The sequence below is a fragment of the Schistocerca piceifrons genome, chromosome 6 (genome assembly GCF_021461385.2).
Source record: "Schistocerca piceifrons isolate TAMUIC-IGC-003096 chromosome 6, iqSchPice1.1, whole genome shotgun sequence".
Lineage (NCBI taxonomy): Eukaryota > Metazoa > Arthropoda > Insecta > Orthoptera > Acrididae > Schistocerca > Schistocerca piceifrons.
This window is the reverse complement of record NC_060143.1, coordinates 115,896,737-115,922,977: the sequence shown is the minus strand read 5'-3', so window position 1 is coordinate 115,922,977 and position 26,241 is coordinate 115,896,737.

The following is a 26,241-nucleotide window of genomic DNA, read 5'->3' as shown; positions in this document are numbered from 1 at the left end:
AAGAAAGGCAACAGGAATAATCCACTCAATTACAGGCCCATATCATTAATAATGACATGCAGCAGGATTTTGGAATATATATTGTGTTACAACACTATGAATTACCTCAAAGAGAAAGGTCTATTGACATACAGATTTAGAAAACATCATTCTTGTGAACACAACTATCTCTTTACTCACAGGAAATGTTGAGTGCTATCAACAAGGAATTTCAAATTGGTTCTGTATTTCTAGATTTCTTTTGAAACTGTACCTCACAAGTGGTCTGTAATCAAATTGAGTGCTTATGGAACATCATCTCAGTTGTTGTTTGTTGTTGTGGTCTTCAGTCCTGAGACTGGTTTGATGCAGCTCTCCATGCTACTCTATCCTGTGCAAGCTTTTTCATCTCCCAGTACCTACTGCAACCTACATCCTTCTGAATCTGCTTAATGTATTCATCTCTTGGTCTCCCTCTACGATTTTTACCCTCCACGCTGCCCTCCAACACTAAATTGGTGATCCCTTGATGCCTCAGAACATGTCCTACCAACCGATCCCTTCTTCTGGTCAAGTTGTGCCACAAACTTCTCTTCTCCCCAATCCTATTCAATACTTCCTCATTAGTTATGTGATCTACCCATCTAATCTTCAGCATTCTTCTGTAGCACCACATTTTGAAAGCTTCTATTCTCTTCTTGTCCAAACTATTTATCGTCCATGTTTCACTTCCATACATGGCTACACTCCATACAAATACTTTCAGAAATGACTTCCTGACACTTAAATCAATACTGGATGTTAACAAATTTCTCTTCTTCAGAAACGCTTTCCTTGCCATTGCCAGCCTACATTTTATATCCTCTCTACTTAGACCATCATCAGTTATTTTGCTCCCGTAATAGCAAATCTCCTTTACTACTTTAAGTGCCTCATTTCCTAATCTAATTCCCTCAGCATCACCCGACTTAATTAGACTACATTCCATTATCCTTGTTTTGCTTTTGTTGATGTTCATCTTATATCCTCCTTTCAAGACACTGTCCATTCCATTCAACTGCTCTTCCAAGTCCTTTGCTGTCTCTGACAGAATTACAATGTCATCGGCGAACCTCAAAGTTTTTATTTCTTCTCCATGAATTTTAATACCTACTCCTAATTTTTCTTTTGTTTCCTTTACTGCTTGCTCAATATACAGATTGAACAACATCGGGGAGAGGCTACAACCCTGTCTTACTCCCTTCCCAACCACTGCTTCCCTTTCATGTCCCTCGACTCTTATAACTGCCATCTGGTTTCTGTACAAATTGTAAATAGCCTTTCGCTCCCTGTATTTTACCCCTGCCACCTTTAGAATTTGAAAGAGAGTATTCCAGTCAACATTGTCAAAAGCTTTCTCTAAGTCTACAAATGCTAGAAACGTAGGTTTGCCTTTCCTTAATCTTTCTTCTAAGATAAGTCGTAAGGTCAGTATTGCCTCACTTGTTCCAGTGTTTCTACGGAATCCAAACTGATCTTCCGCGAGGTTGGCTTCTACTAGTTTTTCCATTCGTCTGTAAAGAATTCGTGTTAGTATTTTGCAGCTGTGACTTATTAAGCTGATAGTTCGGTAATTTTCACATCTGTCAACACCTGCTTTCTTTGGGATTGGAATTATTATATTCTTCTTGAAGTCTGAGGGTATTTCGCCTGTTTCATACATCTTGCTCACCAGATGGTAGAGTTTTGTCAGGACTGGCTCTCCCACTGCCGTCAGTAGTTCCAATGGAATATTGTCTACTCCGGGGGCCTTGTTTCGACTCAGGTCTTTCAGTGCTCTGTCAAACTCTTCACGCAGTATCATATCTCCCATTTCATCTTCATCTACATCCTCTTCCATTTCCATAATATTGTCCTCAAGTACATCGCCCTTGTATAGACCCTCTATATACTCCTTCCACCTTTCTGCTTTCCCTTCTTTGCTTAGAACTGGGTTTCCATCTGAGCTCTTGATATTCATACAAGTCGTTCTCTTATCTCCAAAGGTCTCTTTAATTTTCCTGTAGGCGGTATCTATCTTACCCCTAGTGAGATAGGCCTCTACATCCTTACATTTGTCCTCTAGCCATCCCTGCTTAGCCATTTTGCACTTCCTGTCGATCTCATTTTTGAGACGTTTGTATTCCCTTTTGCCTGTTTCACTTACTGCATTTTTATATCAGTTATGCGACTGGATTCATGGTTTCCTGTCAGAGGGGTCACAATTCGCAGTAACTGATGGAAAGTCATCGAGTAAAATAGAACTGATTTCTGGCATTCCCCAAGGTAGTGTTGTAGGCCCTCTACTGTTCCTTATCTACACAAACAATGCTGTTGTTTATCATCTAATATAATCATCAGAAGACCAAAAAAAGAATTGCACAATGATTTAGAAAAGATGTCTGTATGGTGTGAAAACTGGCGAGTGATCCTAACTAAAGAAAAGTGTGAGGTGATCCACATGAGTGCTAAAAGGAATCTGTTAAACTGCAGTTACTCGATAAAGCAATCAAATCTAAAGGCTGTAAATTCAGCTAGATACCCAGAACTTACAATTATGAACAATATAAATTTGAAAGAACACATATAAAATGTTATGGGGTAGGTGAACCAAAGCCTGCATTTTGTTGGGAAAACACTTCGAAGCTGCAATACATCTACTAAAGAGACTGCCTACACTATGCTTGTCAGCTCTCTTCTGGAGTACTGCTGCGTGGTGTGAGATCCTTACCAGATAGGGTTAATACTGTACATCAAGAAAGTTCAAAGAAGGGCAGCATGTTTCGTATTATCGAGGAATATGAGTGAGGGTATCACGGACGTGATACAGAATTTGTGGTAGGAATAATTAAAACAAAGGCATTTCTCATTACGGTGGGATCTTCTACACTGAATGCCAAAATATTTTGTTGACACCGATCTAAACAAGGAGAAACGATTGTCGTAATAAAATAGGCAAATCAGAGCTCACATTGGAAGATATAGGTGTTTGTTTTTTTCTGCACAATGTTCAGAGTGGAATAACAGAGAATTATTGTGAAGGTGGTTTGACGAACCCTCTGCCAAGCACTTAAATGCGATTTGCAGCATATATATGTTGATGTAGCTGTAGATGTGACATTCACATTGGTCCTTCAGCGTGCGCAGACACGCGCCCTCACACACACTCACACACACACACACAAGGTCTATATTACCATATACATAACTTTCACACATGACATCTGTCATTTCCACTTGCTAAGGCCTGACTGCAGCTTCTTCTATAGTGAACAGTGATCCTTTCTGGGGTGGGTAGTGGGGGTACAGAGGAGGCATGGGGAGGGGTAGAGGATAGCAGGGTAAGGGAAACGGGTGGGGGAAATGCCAGTGCTGCTTTTGTGCAGGGACATATGACAGGGAGGTGGGGAGGATAGTGGGCTGCCACATGCAATATTGGGAGGCTGTTCTGGGAAGGGCAGAATGGAGAGGAGATAAATTGGAGAGGCAGATGCACTGGTGGGATAGAATGTGTGTGTGTGTGTAGGGCGGGAACGAGATCAGGGAAGGGGACAGTTAGGTAGAGCACAGGGACTTGCAAAGGTTGTAGTCAAGGGGGTTATAAGAATCAAGTATATGGCACAGGGAAATTCCCACATGTGCAGTTCAGAAAACTTGATGTTGGTGTGAAGAATTCACAGTATGCTCAGCAAGCGTGGAGTAGTTTAGCTGTTTCTTGCCCCCACACTGACAGTGGCCACTAATGCACACAGACAGCTTGCTTGTGGACATTCCCATGTAGAATATGGCACAGAGGTTACAGCTAAGCTGCTAGATCACTTGGATGCTTTCTCAGGTATGTCTACCTTTGATGGCGTAGGAGATGTCTCTGACAGGACTGGAGTAGGTGGTAGAGGGAGGACAGGTCTTGCATCTAAGTCTACTGCAGTGATACGAGCCATGGAGCAATGGGCTAGAAGCAGGGGTGGAACAGGAATGCACAAGAATACTGAGTAGGCTGGGTTGATGGTAATATATCACTGTGGAAGGGGTTTGGAGGATATTTCTCATTTAAGAGGATGACAAGAGGTATTCAAAACTCTGGTGTTGAAATTGATTCAGTTTCTCTAGTCCTGGTTGGCACAGAGACATGAGGGGGTGCTACTTTGAGGCCGGACAGTGGCTGCTATGTGGGGGGATGGTTGGCAGCTGGTGGGATAACACAAGGGAGATCTTTTAATAGATAAGTTGGGAAGCGTAAGTGAGGCCTTGGCATATTTGGAAATGGATTGCTCATCACTGCAGATTTGAAAAAGATTATGAAGTAAAATAGAATCCAGTGCATAAATTTAATAATGATCTTGTAATCTGGCAGACCATGAAACAATGTTATGAACTGATTGAAGCCAGGACTGGTGCACATTCCGACACAGGTTGTGTAGAGAGTGTACGTTTTGCAAATTACTTTAAATGCGAACATTTTTAGGTTAGGCTTTACCGTGACTGTTACTGACATTAAATGAAACAACAAGTTTACTGTTACCAGTCACCGTTTTATTTATTTCCATGACGCGTTTCGAAGGTTTAAACCTCCATCATCGGGTGGATTTACATTAGTAAGTATTACATTTGTGTGTGTGTTGTGTTACGATTTTTGGAGGAACTTGTGGCACTGCCTAGTGGAGAAACGAGACGCTATTTCAGAATATGGTTTAGGATTACTTTTGACGAAAAACAAACACCGCCAAATGCTTAAAGCAATTATTCTGTAATAATATTGTTATGATGTATATTCTTTGCACTTTGTGATTATGTCTTCACTTCTGCTATACGAACCTTGCACCCAGCTGATTCCAGATGCCATATTTGTTTACAAATGTGGCAGTATACATGTGATGTGTTACGACAGCAAAAGGAACCTGTGATCACTGAAAGTACTGTAGTTTACTTATTTAATGTTTACCATTAGATATCAGTTTAATTTTTCGTCAAAAGTAATCCTAAACCATATTCTGAAATAGCGTCTCGTTTCTCCACTAGGCAGTGCCACAAGTTCCTCCAAAAATCGTAACACAACACACACACAAATGTAATACTTAATGTAAATCCACCCGATGATGGAGGTTTAAACCTTCGAAACGCGTCGTGGAAATAAATAAAACGTTGACTGGTAACAGTAAACTTGTTGTTTCATTTAATTGCAAATTACTGTTAACATTATCATGCTTAAGATCACTAAAAGTTGAGTTTATAATTGTCATTGCACTTCAAGGGCTTTTTGCTTGATATCAAATTCTCTTTATTTAATGTAAGATCTCAAAGGAAATACCAGAAAAGTGGTTTGACATCAGTTCCTGAAATCAGACCTCCAAATTGTTTGTTGCAGTAACAACAGTTTTATAATGTCATTTATCAAATTAAGATTCTGGGAACATAGCAACAAAAATCATTATGTAATTAAAACAGAAAGTATAAATTTTCTTACTTGATTATTTCACACCTGTTTACTAAATTTTGTATTAAACATAAGTGTTGCAGAAATCTGATTTATACGAAACATGTCAATACTTTCTTATGAACAAAAATTTGTACCCGAATTCTTACAGAGTTGTGACCATTAATTTATTGTAAATACATTTATTCAGTCATGTAAGCAATGTTACATAAAATTATCACTGTTGTCTTTTATATGCAGATGGGGATCTTAGCACATGTGCTCAGGTTCAGCTTTGGTGGTTCGGTTTTTGGTTCAGTCTATTACACAGTATATCGCAGTTACAGTTACTCAGTTTTTTATGTGTCAGAATAATGAATTTTATGAACATTTATAATACAGAATGAAGAATGATCAACATTTGGTACTTTATTTAATTAGAGTCCATAAGTGAGACACTATGTGAATACAGATCCAAAAATGAATTTGAAATGCAGTGAAGCAAGATTTTCAGCAATCACCATGACCATGTTAAAGGAGATAACTGGAAGTAACATAACATTCTGCTACAAATTATACCAGTATTTTGTAAAATGTTTTGTGAATCATTTAGAAGCCAACTACAAAATCAGTTTTTAGCATCAAAATTTCAAACACTTTTAATAGCAGAATATGACAACCTTAAGAGATCTGTAAGTAAGTCTAATTTCTCATTCAAAACATAGTTCATTAAGAAAAGTCTTAGTGTGACAAATCCAAAGATGCTTAGACTTCGGTCCCAAATTAAATTACATAAAGTTGACTGGATTACACCTTTTGTAAGTGGTTGTCAGAGCACTAATTATAGAATCAATAGTTTCTGTAGAGCTAAACTGAAAGCAGATTTTATGTTCTCTTAGTTTTTCAGTGTTAAAAAATAGTTATGAAATGTCCATGATTTTAAGGAATGTAGTTACTGCTGAGGGATACTGCTTGCATCGTTTGATATCACCAATCTCTGTATCAATATTATGAAAAGGATAGGCTGCTACTCACCATCCAGAGGAGATGGGAGATGTTGAATCACAGGGACTTGTCCCTAAAATTGAAACTCTTTTTCACCACTGACTCTACCAATTAGACTCAACCCAAAATCAATACGGAACCCTGCCATCAATTCACTACTCCATCCAACTATGATTCACACCAGCTGCCCCCTAATCATGCCCTATTAACATCTCAGAATTTCTTAATCTCAAACGTTTGTCTCACCATCCCAGCCATCACCCCCCCTCCCCCCCTCACAACCACACGTGGAAACGAAACTTACATCTCTAAAAATGCAATCCATCACCTAAAAAACTGCTTCTGACCTCATAATTCCACCTGCTGACAAAGGCTCAACCAATGTGGTTTTCAACCACAGGGATTACCTGGGGATTCATTCCCCCATGAACCCTGTCAAAGTGAGCCTTCCAGAAATCCAACAGGATCTCCAGGACCTCCCCAATTTCTTAGGCCTATTCCAGAACCTCTCCCCTGAGTCTTTCCCTCTCCCTACTCTCCACCCCCCCCCCCCCCCCCACACACACACACTCCTGCATTCTATATGTTTATTAAATCCTAAACCCAGCCACCCAGGATGCCCCATTGTGGCTGGTTACTGCACCCCCCCCCCCTCACACACACACACACACACACACAATGAGAGAATCTCTGCTCTTTTGGACCAATCTCTTCAGCCTACTACATGCAACCTACCCTTCTATATAAAAGCCACCAACTACAGTATTTTCTCCATCAAGCCTCTACAGTTCATGTACCTTTACTACATGGTGCCCTGATCATTACTGTCAATGTCACCTCCCTCCACAATGCCATGGCCTTGCCGCTATTGAACACTATCTTTCACAACACCTGACTGACTATAAACCTACAACCTCCTTCCTGGTCACCATGACCAACTACATCCTCAGCTACAATTAGTTCTCCATTGAAGGCTTAAACTACAAACAAATCCATGGTACAGCAATGGGCATTCACATGCATCCTATGCTAACATATTCATGGGCCATCTAGAAGAACCCTTCCTAACTGCCCAGTATCCTCAACCCTTCATTTGGTTCAGATTCAATGATGACATCTTGTCATCTGGACTGAGGATGAAGATACTCTATCCACATTCCTCTAGAACCTCAACACCTTTCCCCTCATTTGCTCCACCTGGTCCTCAGTTCAACAAGCCAACTTCCTCAGTGCTGACCTCCATCTCAAGGATGGCTACATCATTACCTCCATCCATATTACATAGGATAGATTTAGTGTTTAGGTTGTGCACAGTATGTTCGTATGAATATATTTACACATTTTTATGACGAATAAGAACGCTAGAGATTTCAAATTGCAATTAGGATAAGTAGGTAATAAATCATGTGAGGTAATCATAGAGTGCAGGCTTTCACAGCCAATATTTGCGTTATTCTTGGTATTTGTTTTATGGGCATCAGGCCCTGGTCCAAGCCATAATTATCTTCCTAAGAGTTTGTCTCCCAAGGCTAGAAACATCATCACAGGCTGTAATGACTCAGAAAGCAGTTACAGTCTCAAATAAGCACAGCAAGCCAAACTGTTTATACACATCCAAGCAAGAGCCAGTTCATGACATCATCAGACCGCTGCCTAAGATTGTGGGGTCATGCCAACATCTGTTATGGAGTTTGTAGTGGGAAACAATTGGTGGCTTGTTTTACTTAGTACAAAGGGCCACAACTTGTTTACTTTCAATTCTTTTTATATTCTGCTAAAGTTGTCTCCATGCTTATGAATTTTTCTTTGTACATCCTAGCATAGTAATGATCAAATCTTGCTGAAAGCACAGTGTTAAAGAAATAAATATGGTGGTTCCCTGGTCTCAGTGCATGATTTTCTGGTATTGATTTATCTGTCTTGTTCAAGCAGCAGTTGCTCTTATGTACCTTACAACACATGTTAATGCTTCTTTTGAAGTTCCTACATACACTTGGTCGCAACTACAAGGGATTTTGCATACTCCTGCTGTGGCAAGCAGTGTGCATAGGTCCTTTGTAGGGTTCAAATATTCCTGCACTTTTCTTGTTTGTTTAAACACTGTACCAATACAGTGTTTTCAGAGTATGCTGCTGATGCAACCTGTGACAGTTTTTACAAATGGAAGGAAAACTTTCTTTCTAGTTGGTTCTTTTTCATTAGAAGCTCCAGACATTTCGAGGTGCAGAGTTCTATTCCTCTCTTTATCAGAGTAGCCATTTCTTCTGAAAGTAGTTCTTAAGGAACACAAGACTAATTGCCACTTGGGCAAGATGGATGTCTCAGTAGTAGATCATTCACTGGGACCAGCGAACCACCACATTGTGATTTTAGCAAGATCTAATCAATACTGTGTTAGGGTGTGCAGAGACAAAAGGATGAAAGAAACTTTAACAAAAAAGAATAAGGATTGAAATTGGACAAATAGTGGGCAGACAAAATCTTTTAGCAAGATCTAATCAATACTGTGTTAGTGTGTGCAGAGACAAAAGGATTAAAGAAACTTTAACAAAAAAGAATAAGTATTGAAATTAGACAAATAGTTGGCAGACAAAATCTTAGGTAGATAATTACATCTTTGATCATGGCCCTATGCCTGTCAAACACACATCAGCAATATGTGACATAACATGTTTCTATGGGCACTAGACAAACGACACTGAAAAATACTGTTCAATGGATACTTCATATGTTTTTCTACTTTAGATAATTGAACATATTTTGTCAAAATTATTTAGTCATAACAAGGAAATTAAAATATGCATTATGCAATTAATAAATGTGTTAGACATTAAGTCAAGAGTGGAATAAAAAATACATTGTGCAAAGTATAGATTTTTTACTTAGCATATAGAGAGGACATTGCATCACAGACAGGTATAACAAAACGACTGCTATACAGTTAAGCTTTCAGTCAAAAGACCTTCTTCCAAAATAGACAACACACACAGAGTCACACAAACACAACTCTCCACTCTCTCTCTCTCTCTCTCTCTCTCTCTCTCACACACACACACACACACACACACACACACATACATACACGACCACTTTCGCCAGCCACAGTGACACTGGAACCAACACTCCAACAGTAATATTTTTGTAGTTTTAATTTTTCTATAGTATTGGATTGTAGTAAGTACTGTAAGAAGGAACAGTCTGTGAGGAGAAAGCATGTTTTCTGGTGAGTAGTGAAGAGGAGGTTACATATTTCCAAAGCACAGATGCAGAAGCACTTTAGTGTCAGCTGTCATGAGAGTGGGAATTGTTATACTCAGGGCAGCAAGTTGACTGTGTGGGGACTTAAAATTTTGTCACGTTAGTCTAAGTCTTAGTGATATTCATAGGTGTGGGACAATTGGACTAACAATTGTCAAATTGCAGCAGATAAGAAGAAAGTTTCAGTGGACATGATAAGAGCAGCAGGTCCAATGGGAATGCAGTGGTGTATAGAGTACTATCAAGTGTGTGAAGAAATAGTAAAATACCTGACGACTGGAGGAGAGGAAACATTGTTCCCTTCTTCAAAAATGGCAATAAAAAGTTATGTAAAAACTACAAAGGAATGACCCTTATGAGTCATACAGCCAAGATGTTTGAAAGAATTTTACTAAATCGAATAAGTGAAAAGATAGAAAAGGAGCTGAGTAAAGAACAGCATGGTTTTAGGAAAGGAAGAAGCATGATCAACCTGATATTTTCTAATTTTCTATCTGTCAACTGATGGGAGAAAGCTGGGGTACAACAGAAGGGTGATAATGGTTTTTATAGACGTAGAAAAGGCATATGACTCAGTTAACAGGGAAAGACTCTGGGAAGAAATGAAGAAAACAGGTACAGAAGATGGATACATTAATGTAATAAAGACAATGTACAAGGACACAACTGTAGAATTAAAACACCATTTGGGAACTCTGAATACTTCAAAATAAGACAAGGACTTAAACAAGGAAGTATTCTATCACCTGTGCTTTTTAACGTTGTGATGGAGGAAATGAATAGGGCAGTTAAAGATATAGTAAAAGAAAAAGACAAAAAGATGATTTTTGCAAATGATATGGTAATATGGGGCGATAAAGAGGTCGATGTACAGTTACAACTTGATGCGTGGAAGGAAATAATGAAAACGTATGGATTAAAAATAAATAAAGATAAGAGTGAAGTAATGGTATTTGGAAGAGACACAGGGATCAATTGGAATATTACTTTGAATGAAGAACCCCTCAAAGTGGTAGACAGTTCACTTATTTAGGGAGTGAAATATCGAATGATGGAAGAATAACCAATGAAACTAATAGGAGGTTACAGAAGGGAGGCAACTTCTACTAAACAATAAAACACCTGATTTGGAATAAGGAAGTTTCAGAAAAAGCAAAACTCCTTATGTGTGTTATTACTTCCCTGTTGTCACCATGGAGGAGAAACATGGCCAATGACACAAAGGGACTGGAGCTGACTGCAAGCAGGGAAATGAAATGTCTCAGAGCAGTTAAGGGAAAAAGAAGAATGGACAGAGTAAGTAATGTAGATATTAGAAAGGACCTTAAACAAGAAATTACAAGAGAAAAAATCGAAAACAAGAGATTAAGATGGTATGGGCATGCTAAGAGGATGTGTGGGCAGAGACTCCTTAAAATTATGGAAGAACTAAACATGGATGGAAAAAGACCAAGAGGGCACCCAAGAACACAGTGGAAAACGGGAGTGAGAATATCTGTGGAAAGGAGAAGTGTGACATGGCATCATGTGGAGGAAGAAAAGTGGTGGCAGGACTGAGCCAAATGGGCAGGATTCATAAGCACCCAGACCCGGCACTAGCTGGAGCAGGATCCAGATATAGATCGAAGAAGAAAGAGAAGTAAAAAAGACTGTGGGTACGTTGGTGGAATACAGGGCTGTGTACTGCTGCAGTGGGAATAAGGAAGAGGATACATGGGTGAAGAACAATGACTAATGAAGGTTGAAACCAGGAGGGTTACAGCAACATAGGATATATTGCAGGAAGAGTTCCCACTTCCACAATTCCGAAAATCTGGTGTTGCTAGCAGGCATCCAGAAGGCACAGGCAGCAAAAATGAAGAACATTGTGTTGGACAGTGTGCTCAGCAACTTGGTAGTCAAGCCGTTTCTTGGTTGCAGTCTGTCAGTGGCCATTCATATGGACAGACAACATGTTGGTTGTCATTCCCACACAGAATGCAGCACAGGTGTTGTAGCTTAATTAGTGGATCACATGACTATTTTTACAGGTAGCCTTGCCTTTGATGGGATAGGTAGTGGTGGGAGAATTTATGGAACAGATCTTGCGTCTAGGTCTACTGCAGGGATATGGTCCCTGAGGCAAGGGGTTGGCAGCATGATTGTGTAGGGGTGGACGAAGATATTGAGTCAGTCTGGTGGGTGAAAGAATACCACTGTGGGATGGGTGGGAATGATAAGAGTAGGACGTTCCTCATTTCAGGGCATGACAAGAGGTAGTTGAAACCCTGGCGGAGAATGGGATGCAGTTGCTCCAGTCCTGGATGGTATTGAGTCACAAGGTCAATGCTCCTCTGTGGTCGGATGGTGGGACTTCGGGAGGTGCTGGGTGACTGGAGAGATAAGACATGTGAAATCTTTTTCTGTACAAGGTTGGGAGGGTAATTATGGTCTGTGGAGGCCTCAGTGAGACCCTTGATATATTTTGAGAGGGACTGCTCTTCATTACAGATGTGATGACCATGAGTGGCTGGGCTGTGTGGAAGGGACTTCTTGCTATGGAATGGGTGGCAGCTGTCAAAGTGGAGACTCATAGGTTTGATACAGACAGAGGTATTGATGTAGCCTTCTTAGAGGTGAAGGTCGGCATCAAGAAAGTTGGCTTGTTGGTTTGAGAAGGACCAGGTGAAGCAAATGGGAGAGAAGGTGTTAAGGCTTTAGAGGAATGGGCATAGGGTGCCCTCATCTCAATCCAAATCACAAAGATGTCATCAATGAAACTGAACCAGGTGAGAGATGTGGGATTCTGGGTGGTTAAGAAGGATTCCCATGGACAGATGGCCAATGAATAGGTTCGCACAGGATGGGGCCATTCGCATGCCCATTGCTGTACCTTGGACAACTTCTCCCCAGAGTCTATCTGTCTCCTCACCCCTATCATGCCCCGCACTACTATCTTCCAACATCCCTTCTAAAGTCCATTAACCTGACCACTCAGAATCCCCTACTGTGGCTGGCTGCTGAGCCGCCACTGAGAGAATCTCTGCTCTCCTAGTCCATTACTTTCAGCCTATTACCCGCAATCTACCCTCCTATATAAAAGATACCAACCATTTCCTCCACCGATTCTCCACAGTTCCTGTTCCTTTACCACTGACCCTGGTAGCTGATTGGACAGCACGACAGAATGTCAATCCTAAGGGCCCGGGTTCAATTCCCGGCTGGGTCTGAAATATTACTGTATCTCATTGCCCTATCAGAACCCCTCGGAGAGCATTAAAGATAAACGCTAGTCCTAATTGCCCAATTGTAAAGTGACCCGTTTCCAAATTACATACAAAAAATAACCACTATTTCAGTATACATATAATTCGAAAATGATGCTTTGCTGATTAACATTGTTCTTATGTGAGAAACACAATATAAATGTGAAATTAATAGTGTAACTAATAGAAAGAAATGTAGCACATGGTCAGGATGTACTAGTGAACCTATCACTATAAAATTACTACAGCAAATTAAATAGAACATATAAATAAAGCATGTTAATTGAATCTCCGATATATGTTAGCACTAAAATTCAGGCACTAGTTGATTTGTTATAAACAAATTTAGAAATATAATTGTTACCTGTAACATAATTAGTCAGAAAATGTTATATTAACTCATAACTAAGTTGAAAATAGGTTCACCTTGTTCAGCACTGAGATTGTAAATTTTTAGCAAAGTGTATTTCATATTTGGTTTAACTTTTAATTGTAATTTTACATAAAATTGTAATTTTCATTGTAAGTAATTGTTAACAAAAGTATAAATAGAGGTCACGCAGGCACCTTGGGGCACTCGATTTTTGGCTAGGGTTGCGAGCAAATGTATTGTAGGCTCACTCGTTTGTTGATTGTTGTGAACTCTGTGTCATTTGATGTCAATTTTGGGTACATGTGATGTAACCGGTACAGTTCACCAGGCTCGGACACCAGAGTCCTGGAAATATATTGGCGTTAAAACTGCACTGTACTTTGGAATTTATTTGGGAGTCTTCCGCAATCCTTTTCATAGGATGCACAGCGCGGAGACGAATCCAGGAATTTTACAACACCCCGAGAACTAAACAACTCTCACTGTTGGTAGAATTGACGTGAAAACAACAGCACATCGAATGGGCATTTCACTCAAAAGTCAAAACATTTGCAATGCGGAGGTGGGAAAATATAAACATCTCAACATGGTGGAGGAGCTGGGATCAAGTGGAAGACTGTGCAGAGGACGACTCGCAAGAATTCCATGTACAAGAGGCAGGAACCATAATCTTGTACGTTGCAGACTGCGCCACGGATGTCGCCAGGAGCAAAAGTGATATTCTAGAATGACATCGCGAATGAATCAGATAAGTACCCCTTTTAATTGTGTCCTACAATTTTCTGTTTTTGTTTCATTGTGTGCGTGTGACAATTTCACCTGATAGGCAGGAAAGTGTTTTGTCTAGTCACTTTGATCAAAATGAGCGAAGCTCAGTTAAATCAAATAGGTATGACCATGCAGTCAGGCTGTCAATTTCATGCTTCAACTCCAAATGTACACTTAAACAGTGAAGCAAATTCCGTGAGCAGTAGTTGTTCGCCTTTTCATGGTTTTTCGGGAGCAAATCAGCAATCGAATTTAATTGATCAGATATCTCAATTGTTGAATAATAAACTAGAACAATTGGTAACTCAAAATAACCAATTATGTAGCAAAATTAAAGAGGTCACAGGAAAGCTGGACCAAAATTTAAAATCATTGAGAGAAGAAATTAATACAACAAATAACAAAGTACAAATTGTTGCATGTGACATAGAAAGGGTAGAAGCCAAAGTTGACTGTTTGGAGGCTTTCACAATCTCCGAATTTAAAGAAACAAACAAAAGCATTGAATTAGCTAACGAACGTGTCAAAAACACGGAAGTAGCCGTTTTAAATGAATTAGTGAACTGAAAAGACGAGTTAAAAATGATGCAGGAACTCATTGTTTCAGAAAAAGAATTAGTAGGGGAAAGATTGAAATTAAATTCTGAAGTAGTTTCTGATAAGATATCTCGTATTGACGAGAAAGTAGAAAGTGTAACAATAGAACTGTAAACAGTCAGCTCTGAAGTTTCAAAATTGCAAAATAATATAATGCCCAATTTTGATTCAAACCAGATGTTTGTGCATAATTGTAACAATGTTAGTTTAAAATGTTACCCAAGTGATGCAAAATTGCATCCGGTTGACTTTGTGCATCAGTGCAAAGACAGTTTCCAAACTAATATGCCAGAGTCTGCTAAAGTTAAATTTGCGAAACGTTTTTTGGATGGTGAAGCCCTTACATGGGTGAACCAAAACATTGATACAAATACTACGTCTTTTGCTGATTTTGAACGCCAATTCTTGGCAAAGTTTTGGTCGGAAAACAAACAGGCAAGAATAATATCTGAATTTCTTAACGGTAGCAAATATCACACAGGTCTTGCAATTAGCATGCGAGAATTTTGTGAAAAACAATTAAAGACATTGTCACATTTGAGCAAACCTTTGGACGAACTGATACAGATTGACGCACTGAAATGACGCCTACCACACCATTTTCAGTGGGGACTTGTATATGGACCAGATGACAGTGTTGACGAATTTTTACGTCATGTAGACAAAATTGACCATGCAAGGCAGAATGATGACAGACAGTACAATCAAAGCCTCAGAAACACTCACAATAGGAATGGGGGGTCACAACAATATAATGGACACAGAAATAATAACTGGCGTGGTAACCAAAACAGTAGTTACAACAGACACGAAAACCATCAAGAACAGAGAAACAGTAACCAGCTTCACAACAGAAATTCCAACCAGGGAAACAGGTAACCACCTTGTTGGGAGCCTGTCAATTTGAGGTGAATAGTTATGGCACAAACCAGGCAAATAGGAGGTTAAAGAGACAGAAACGCAAAAGTAATCATAAATGTAATGTAAATAGGGACTACTACTTAGATGATACTAGTTATAAGCAAAACTTTTGGGATCACATGTTGAGTGAATTGAATAATGCACATACTCAAGCAGGACCACAGTTTGAACTTAATGAACATGACCTAGCATTAATTGATGACACATTAACACCTGATGTAGACAGAACTTGTGATATGTATAGTATCACTAGCTTGTTTTCTGATGAAGGTAAAGATAATGAGGTATCTATATTAGTAGAAATTGGCAGCCAAAATGAGGAAATAACACCTGACTCAGATAATGAAACAGGTAGCGATTTCAGTAGTGTAACTTCAGAAGTTGAACACTTAGTAGTTAAGGCAGATGTGCATGCAGAGGCATCACCAACAGATTATTTTGATGATGATTTTGATAAAGATAGTGTTGTGAAGGATGATGTATTTGATTATATATGTACACAAGAGGAATTGGATGGCATTATTTATGTTGAAGTTATTGATAATGGTGTTGCAGCTGAAAGTAACTCTGAATGCGAAGTTGGTTCACATGAAGATATTAAGAGTGCAAACAATGTATTGGTACCAATTTGTATAAAAGAAATCTTAATTAAATCTACTAATAAGAAGGAACAAGCTAAGTTGATAGGTGAGAAGATTTTGGAATCTATTATCAGTGAAAATGAAGTTTGTTTAGAAAATAATAAGGAAAGTGAAGTCATCAAATCAGATCCATCCACGAATGATAATTTTAAGTCTAGTGAAAGTAAGGTATCTGTTTCATGTGTCTTTGATTCCAGTCATAATGACACTCAATCTTATGTTGATTCTGACATTGAAACCTGTAGTGAAGAAGTATGTAACAACATCGATGCAACTGAATTAGAAAGTGACTTGCTGGCAGAGAATGTGTATAGTGACCCAAATATTACCTTAGGTAGCCCTTATGTAGAAATAAGCATTAACAATTGGTCAGGTCTTTGTTTGATTTACACTGGCAGTCCCATTAGTAGTATCAGACAAGTTGAGGAACAGGATAAAAGACACAGAAAGTTACATCGAATTTCCAATCACAGGTGTACGGATTAAAGGTGCCACTGGCAAGTTTAGTAAGTTAATAAATAAACAAGCTTTAATTACATTTTCTGTTGGCAACATTAATTTTGAACATGGTTGTTTAGTTATTCCAGACCTCAATGAGCAAATGATTTTAGGGATGGACTGGATAGTTAAAGCAAAGGTGAGTTTTGATTGGCAAAATTCAGAATTACTGTTCACTGAACCAAAGACCAGTATTCAAGGAAAAGTAGTGATCCAGTTAAATTCAAGTACAAGCAGTAGTAACCATATTAGGGAAATAGTTTATCCAGAGTGTAGCCATTACATGGAGGAAGAGGAAAATAGGGATCACAATAACCAGAATTTTGTTAATGATAGTTACTCCCTAACCATATCAGAAAATGACTTGACTGAGTCTGAAAAACAGGAATTAGAAAATTTTCTCTGGGAAAACTGTAACATTTTTAGTGATCATCCTGGTAGGGTCAAATATTATGAATGTCATTTGAAGTTAAAGCCACACGAACCATTTTTCATTAAGCCTTATGGGGTACCCAACTGTAAAAGGAAAGAAGTGGAGAGGGAACTCCAGAAAATGCAAAAATGGAGAATAGTAGACAGAAGTCACAGTCCATATAACAGCCCAATGGTCTGTATTTCAAAAAAGGATGGTGGCGTTAGGCTGGTATTGGATTCACTTCACCTGAATAAGTTTATAGAAAGAGAAACAGATCATCCTGAATCCATGGAGGAACTCCTGTACAAATTCAATGACAAAGAATATTTTTCTAGCCTGGATTTGACCTCAGGTTTTCATCAAATCACATTAGCACAGGATTCAAGGCAGTACACAGCGTTTTTATATACTGGTAAATGTTTACATTATTGTGTTGTTCCGTTTGGGCTGAATGTGTCTGTAGCCGAGTTTATTCGAGCTTTGGATCATGTGATTGGAAGTGAACTACTATCTAAACTAATTATTTACGTGGATGATATATTAATAACCAGCAAAATCTGGGAGGAACACCTTGATACTTTGTACAAATTATTCAATAAGTTCAGACAAGGCGGTATGACCCTTAAATTAAGTAAATGCAAATTTGGAGTATCAGACTTGAAGTTTTTAGGCCATATAATTAACAGAGAAGGCATTCTACCTGACAGTGATAAAATTTCTGCAATTGTCCAGTTTCCATGTCCAAAGAACAAGAAACAGCTGAGGTCATTTTATGGTCTATGTAATTTTTATCGTAAGTATGTCAGCACCCAAGCTTTAAATGCACCGTGTTTGAGAGAGCTATTAAAAAAGAACACCATATTGGAATGGACAGATCAGTGTCAAGCAGCATTCGATGAGATCAAACAACAACTAAATAACAGTCAATTAATCCACAGACCTGACCTTTCACTACCATTTTGCCTAATGACAGATAGTTCAGATTACGGATTGGGTGTACATTTGTTTCAACAGAAGGAAATTGATGGAAAAATAGAACATCTTTCAATCAGTTTTGGCAGCCGAGGTCTGCAGAAACATGAATGTAATTACACAGTGACTGAGAAGTATGGGGTTTCACTAAATACAGGAACTATCTAGCAGGCCATAAAGTCATAGTTTTCACGGATCACAAAGCTCTATGTTATATTCAAGACTAAACTTTTCAATAGTAGATTAACCAGGTGGGCCATATTTTTACAACAATTTGATTATAGCATTCAGTATATAAAAGGGGATCATAATATAATTGCTGATGCTTTATCTAGATTACCTGTGGGGGGTGGCCAAGAAGAAGAACTATTGGATAACAAAGTGTTTAAAATAATGTACATGAGAGAGATTAAGGGTGAAAAGGAAATTACTAACATTTGCAGTCAGTTTAGGAGATACCAGAACCAGGATGATGATTTGAAACTTGTGAAAACCCTTATTGGTAAAAAGGGTTATGAAAAGGTTGGCATGTATTATCCAAACTTTAAAGGTATTTTATTCAGGAGACATAACACTGACTCTGACACCTGGAAGGTTTGTTGGCCTATACAATGTGTTGATGTTTTAATTAAGTACACACATGAGAGCTATGGACACTGTGGAATCATGAAATGCACTGACAAAATTAAGGAAAATGTCTATTTTAATAATATGTTTAGAAGAGTAAGACAGGTTATACAAAAATGTGATTGGTGTCAAAGAGTAAAAATCACAAATCAGAAATATCAAGGTTATTTACAAAGTATTGCGCCAAAAGGCAAATTGGAACTGATAGGAATTGATTTGTTTGGTCAATTGCCGAGAACTAAAGAGGTTTATACATATTTGTTTGTAGTTGTTGACTTATTCACTAAACTAGTGAAATTGTATCCACTAAAGAAGGCAACAAGCAGGAAAATTTTAAACTGTTTCTGTAATGATTACTTCACACAGATTGGAAAACCAAAAGCCATACTTTCAGACAATGGGAGCCAATTTACATCAAATGTTTGGAAAGATTTCATGAAAGATGAAGACATTAAGCATGTCCTTATTTCTGTCTATTCTCCATCTCGTAACCCAACTGAGCGCTATATGCATGAAATAGGCAGGCTTTGTAGAACTTACTGCTCTAAAGATCATACAAATTGGTCAAGTTACATATGTGATTTTGAAGATGTTTTGAACACCTTACAACATACAACAACTGGTTTTACGCCTTATGAAGTCCATTTTAAAAAACACCCACCAAACATCTTGTATGAATTGATCAGTTTTCCTGACTGTAATGAGTTAACACCGGACGAGAGAATGGAAATAGTAAAGAAAAATATTGAAACACACTGTGCCAAGAGAAAGCTTAAACATGATTCAAAAGGAAAGTTACACAGTACAACGTAGGTGATCTAGTCTTAACCAAAAGTTATGAGAAATCCAAGGCAATCAATAGAGAGATCAAGAAATTTTTCGATATTTACATTGGTCCATTTGAAGTTTATGAAAAACCACATCCAAACACCTACCGACTTATCTATCCCAAATCAAAAAAGCTATTTGGTTTAAGAAATGTCACTCAGTTGAAACCTTATGTGCAATAATTGCAATCCCTCAGGGGGTACACAATCTTTGAGTACTATGCGTGTGGCTCATGCAAGGTGCCCCAGCTAATGTGACACTTTCTTCTCGAAAACACTGATGCCACATTCTACAATACCTTTCTGACACACAAACTTCCGAAAATATATACATTAATTTTTTGTACCTATGTTTGCTTATATTTGTTATGTAAGATATTTTCATGTGATTTAATTTGTAGTATAAGATACATTTTGTTTTGATTGAGTAATCTGCATCATCAGATGTATTGATAATTTGACATTTACATCCTACCGATTGTGAATATTACTGATATGTGAGGACTATGATTTGCACTTACATTGCCAGGAAAAACCAATATGTATTTTCTAGTGGAAACAGTTACACATCTTTACAGACAACAGACCATACTGTATTTATATCAGCTTATCCAGAAATGAAAGGTGAATTGTGTGAAGATACACTAAGCTTATTAACACATATTTAATGATTTTATGGTACATTTGTGCAGTTAAGAAGAACTATATACATCTTTTCACTGTTTTTATCTTATATGGGTTATCCACAAGGAAGGAATTACTATGTTTTGCTTCTCATACCGTTTTACAATTGACAACTGAATCAATGTGTTACTATATATAACAACACATGACATGTTGGAAGACGTTATGATTTATGAAAGGTTTGAAGTGATTTATGCTGTTAAGAAGGGACTATCACCATGATATACTATATACATGTTTCACTCAGTTATGTACACACGAGAGAGATTGATATGAATTGTTGAGGATTGTCTTGAAATAAGGTAAGTGATGTTGTGATTTGCATTTGTATTAAGGATTTGAGGTTGCAGACTCATTCCTGTTTCTGATTCACATGAATTTATGTTTACGATTTATTGATGGAAGATGATTTTGTTTTGGCTTGCATTTTCGCAGGGGTATTTGGATGATGATGATGATGATGATGATGATGATGATGATGATAGGTTTAGGTTATATGATATGCAATGCCGCTGAGGCGGTTGGTGGTATTCAACCCTCATTTATTAATGGTTTTGATGATTCATTTAATTGAGAGGATTGTGATGATGATGGTACTGTGCAGTCACACATAATGGAACTAATGAATCATTTGAATCGCATGAAGTAGAACTCTTATACATTTTGATTGAAGGAAATGCTGATGTGAAATTACAATTGAGAGTTATTTTTGAACAACTATGGCAGCACATAGCACACAAATCACATTGAAAAACTATTATTTTACACTACTCACATATCGCAAGACACGATATGGAAAATAGTTAGGTTTGAGGGGTAGGAAACGACAACTTTAATAGACAGACTGAGGACTTTGACGAAATGAAATATAAGATGCCATGTGACAAGATTCTGGATTTTTTTTACAGAATCTCCTTACTGCAAGGTTGCTAACTATAGCACAATTACATTTTCACTTGCTTAAGTGTATCTTGCCACTTTCAGGAATTTTATTGACATATTACTTATTTTCTCACAATTTATAAAATCTTGAAGCTGCCTCTCGGTGTTAATTTGATCTGACTTTCTGGATGTCTGGTAAACATTTTGAAACGTTATTGCATTTGATGTACAAAGCCAAGAAATATTGACTATACATAGTATATTCAGATAATTGTGACAACAACCCGGATTGGATATAAATGAACAGTTTCTATACTGTCACAGTATAAATGTACAAATATTATTTTGAATATTCATGTTTGATAAGATTTGTAAAATATTTTATGGTATTGCAAACTGTCAGGATTAATTTTATTCTTCTGTCTTTTCTATTATACTATTATTCTAGAACATGTCGCATGGACACTTTGAAAGTGCAACGTAATCACTTCAATCAAATTTGTAATTTGATAGCTTAGTTGTGTTTGAGTGTTTGAAGGAGGGAAAATTAATGGACGCTCTAGAAGTGACAAAAACAAGGACGCTCTAGAAGTGATAGTTTCGGAAAAACATTCATTCAGAAAATTTGATGTAAATATTGATTTTGTAAAAGTTTGGAAATTTCTTTGTAATCTCATATTTCCAATTCTGGTTTTCTTGATGTATATGTTTGTATCTATTTGGAAAATTTATCTGTATGTAAAGTTTCATGATTCAATTTTGTACCTTTTAAAATATATGCAGTTTGTGTTATTTTGTCCAACTAGTACTGTATCACATCAATCACACTACTATTTCTGTGAGAAGAGTTTCGTCTATCAGGCTAGGCAAAACTCTTCGGGGGGTATTGAAATATTACTGTATCTCATTGCCCTATCAGAACCCCTCAGAGAGCATTAAAGATAAACGCCAGTCCTAATTGCCCAATTGTAAAGTGACCCGTTTCCAAATTACATACAAAAAATAACCACTATTTCAGTATACATATAATTCGAAAACGATGCTTTGCTGATTAACATTGTTCTTATGTGAGAAACACAATATAAATGTGAAATTAATAGTGTAACTAATAGAAAGAAATGTAGCACATGGTCAGGATGTACCAGTGAGCCTATCACTATAAAATTACTACAGCAAATTAAATAGAACATATAAATAAAGCATGTTAATTGAATCTCCGATATATGTTAGCACTAAATTTCAGGCACTAGTTGATTTGTTATAAACAAATTTAGAAATGTAATTGTTACCTGTAACATAATTAGTCAGAAAACGTTATATTAACTCATAACTAAGTTGAAAATAGGTTCACCTTGTTCAGCACTGAGATTGTAAATTTTTAGCAAAGTGTATTTCATATTTGGTTTAACTTTCAATTGTGATTTTACATAAAATTGTAATTTTCATTGTAAGTAATTGTTAACAAAAGTATAAATAGAGGTCACGCAGGCGCCTTGGGGCACTCGATTTTTGGCTAGGGTTGTGAGCAAATGTATTGTAGGCTCACTCGTTTGTTGATTGTTGTGAACTCTGTGTCATTTGATGTCAATTTTGGGTACATGTGATGTAACCGGTACAGTTCACCAGGCTCGGACACCAGAGTCCTGGAAATATATTGGCGTTAAAACTGCACTGTACTTTGGAATTTATTTGGGAGTCTTCCGCAATCCTTTTCATAGGATGCACAGCGCGGAGACGAATCCAGGAATTTTACAACACCCCGAGAACTAAACAACTCTCACTGTTGGTAGAATTGACGTGAAAACAACAGCACATCGACTGGGCATTTCACTCAAAAGTCAAAACATTTGCAATGCGGAGGTGGGAAAATATAAACATCTCAGGCCGGAGATTTTCTCCATTCAGGGACTGGGTGCTGTGCTGTGCTAATCATCATCAAGTCACCAAAGTGGCGTCAAATCGAAAGAATGCACCTGGCGAATGGTTTACCTGATGGGAGGCACTAGTCACACAACATTTACATTTTACCACATGGTGTCCTGCTTGTCACTGTTGATGCCACCTCCCTTTACACTAACATCACTAATGCCCATGGTGTTGTTGCTATTGAACACTGTCTTTCTCAACAGCCAGCAGATTCCAAACCTACAACCTCCTACTAGTCACCATGACCAACTATATCCTCACCCACAATTACTTCTCCTTTGAAGGCATCAACTACAAACAAATCTGGGTATAGCAATGGGCAGCACACCACCTCAAAGAAGGCAACATCAATACCTCCATTCATATCAAACTACCAACCATCAGCAATACCTCCACTTTAACAGCTACCTCTCTTACCATACCAAGAAGTCCCTTCCATACAGCTGGGCCGCCCATGGCTATCACATCTGTTGCGAACAATAGTCCCTCTTGAAATATACCAATGGTCTCATTGAGGCTTTTACAGACCATAATTACCCTCCCGACCTTGTACACAAATCAATCTCGCATGCCTTATCTCTCTAGTCACCCATCACCTCCCACAGTCCCACCGTCCGGCCACACAGGAACATTCCCCCCGTGACTCGGTACCATTCAGGACTGGAGCATTTGACTCACACTTTCCATCAGAGTTTCAACCACCTCTTGTTGTGCCCTGAAATGAGGATGTCCTACCCACCATCCATCCCACCCCTCCCACAGTGGTATTACACCACCCCCCGAAATGATGATAAATCCTTGTCCATCTCTACACAATCCATGCTGCCAATCCCTTGCCTCAGGCCCACATCTCTGCAATAGACACAACACCTGTTCCATACATCTTACCACCACCATCTGCAAATTTCTTTAGTCATTGCCCTTTACTCACCTATCCCCTTCCTTGTTCCCACTTCAGTACTGCACAGCCCTCTATTACACCCACACGTCCACAGTCTTTTTACTTCTCTTCTTTTCTGCTACCCCTCCCCCCTGCCCACCGTTAAACCTGCTGACAGCACCTACTGCACTATCCTCTCTCCACCTTGTCCCTGTATTCTCCCACTAGCAGCACTTTACCGACCCCCACCCCTACCCCTAACCCTGCTATCCCTCCCACTCTCCACCCCAGCCCCAGCCACTTCCTTACCCAGGCCTTGGCAGCAAGCTACAGTGGTTGTGTGTGCGTGTTGCATTTTCATGAATGTGTGTGTGTGTGTGTGTGTGTGTGTGTGTGTGTGTTTTTTTTTTTTTTTTTTTTTTTTTGTCTAGTTTGGAAGAAGGTTTTTTGTCTGAAAGCTTACTTGTTAACAGCCTTTTTGTTGTGCCCATCTATAATTTACTTATGTTTCATTTTTGCAAAACATCCACTTTGTGTTCTCTATGTAATCCTTTATTATATATAATGCATCACTTAACATGTATGTTTAACATATTTTTAAAACTTTCTTGGTATTTCTTTAATTTCCTTGGTAGAAAATTTTGTTTTGTATTTATTCATTCATGTTAAATGTGATGTTAGTGTAGATTGTGTTCCAAGGTCATGACAAAAGCTGTTTATGCAGAAATTATCAAACTTTTTTCTGCTTAACTGTTTGGCATATGTACTCAGATATTGCAGTTACAGTTCTGAAGACATCTTTTAATGAGCCCAGTTACTACTTTTTGTTATTATTTTTATGGTCTGTTTCTGTAGTCTGAAAACTATATTCATATTTTGTACATTTGTTTCTAAGAAGAGAACTGCAGAGGTAAAAAATGAAGAGTAGGTGTGAATAGTATGCAACAGGAAGGCACAGGCTGTTACAAACTGATGATATGACTCTACAGGTATAACATGCTAATGACACTGTTTGCAATGATCTTTATGTTCATAACACTTCAACAGAGAATGAATACTTGTCCCCAGAAATGGTTTTGTGTAATTTATAGAGTTATCGTCTACATTTAACTGAACAATGTAATTTTCCATCTTGAAGCTGAAATACATGGCATTTGTTTTCTTTACATACCATGTAATTTTACTATATATTGATCAACTGTAAACCTCCATTGAGCTTAATTTGTTTTCCTTTCAAGTAACTTATTAATCTGTCTTTCACAACAGAGTCTACTTTTTTGTGAGTGGTGGCAGCTGGAAAAATGGGCTGTTCTTTCGTATTTCGTCTGAATTACCTTTCTTTGGTACAGGAATAACTCTTGCCTGTTTTAAATACTCTTTACAGCTCCCTGATGTGAATACATTATTAATTATGTACGCTCTATAAGCACTGCCAACAGCATTGGTTCCCATCACATCACCAAAGTTAAGCACTGTCACACTTGGGTAGCATGCAGATGGGTGACCGTCTGAGTCTACCAAGTATTGTTGGCAAATGGAATGCACTCAGCACTTGTGAGACCAGTTGAGGAGTTACTCAATTGAGAAGTGGCAGCTCTGATTACGAACCCTGACAACAGCCAGGAGAGCAGTGTGCTGACCCCATGCTCCGCCACAACTGCTGAGGATGCTGAGGATGACACGGAGGTAAGTCTGCACAATTGAGCCTTCTGAGGTCTGTTAGACAGAGTTCTATAAGCATTGTTTTAACACTAAGACTGGTACTTTATTTTTTAGCTTTTGTAAGTTGTACTGGCTGTGTTCGGTGATTGGCAGTGCATAAATATGTGCAGGTGTTAATTCTGTTTATATTTTTGCTGCAAATTCTTTACAATGCTTGAAAAATGGTCATTCACAAAAATTGCTACCTGGTGTGGATCATTTATTACCTTATCCGTCTCTTATTGGCAGGTTATTATGCTTCTGTTTGCCTTTATCAGTTCATAGATTGCCTTGTTTTTATTCTCTGTGTCATCATGATCATTATTATTATTATTATTATTATTGTTAATATTATTATTTGCTTCAAGACCCTGTAAGAACATGCAAAGCATTCTGCCTGATTTGAGCATTCTTTATGTCTTCCATGATTCTATAATTTTTTTCTCGACGGAGTCTCTTTCAATCTTCAGTCCACTTTGCCCCTGGTTTCTTCGAGACTTCATTTTCTAACCTAACATTCCACTTGTGTACTTTGTCTGTGTATGTTTTTCTGTCTTCTGTTTATATTGGATCAATTTGTGATTTTGGTAGGTCAGGTTTCACTTGTGTGG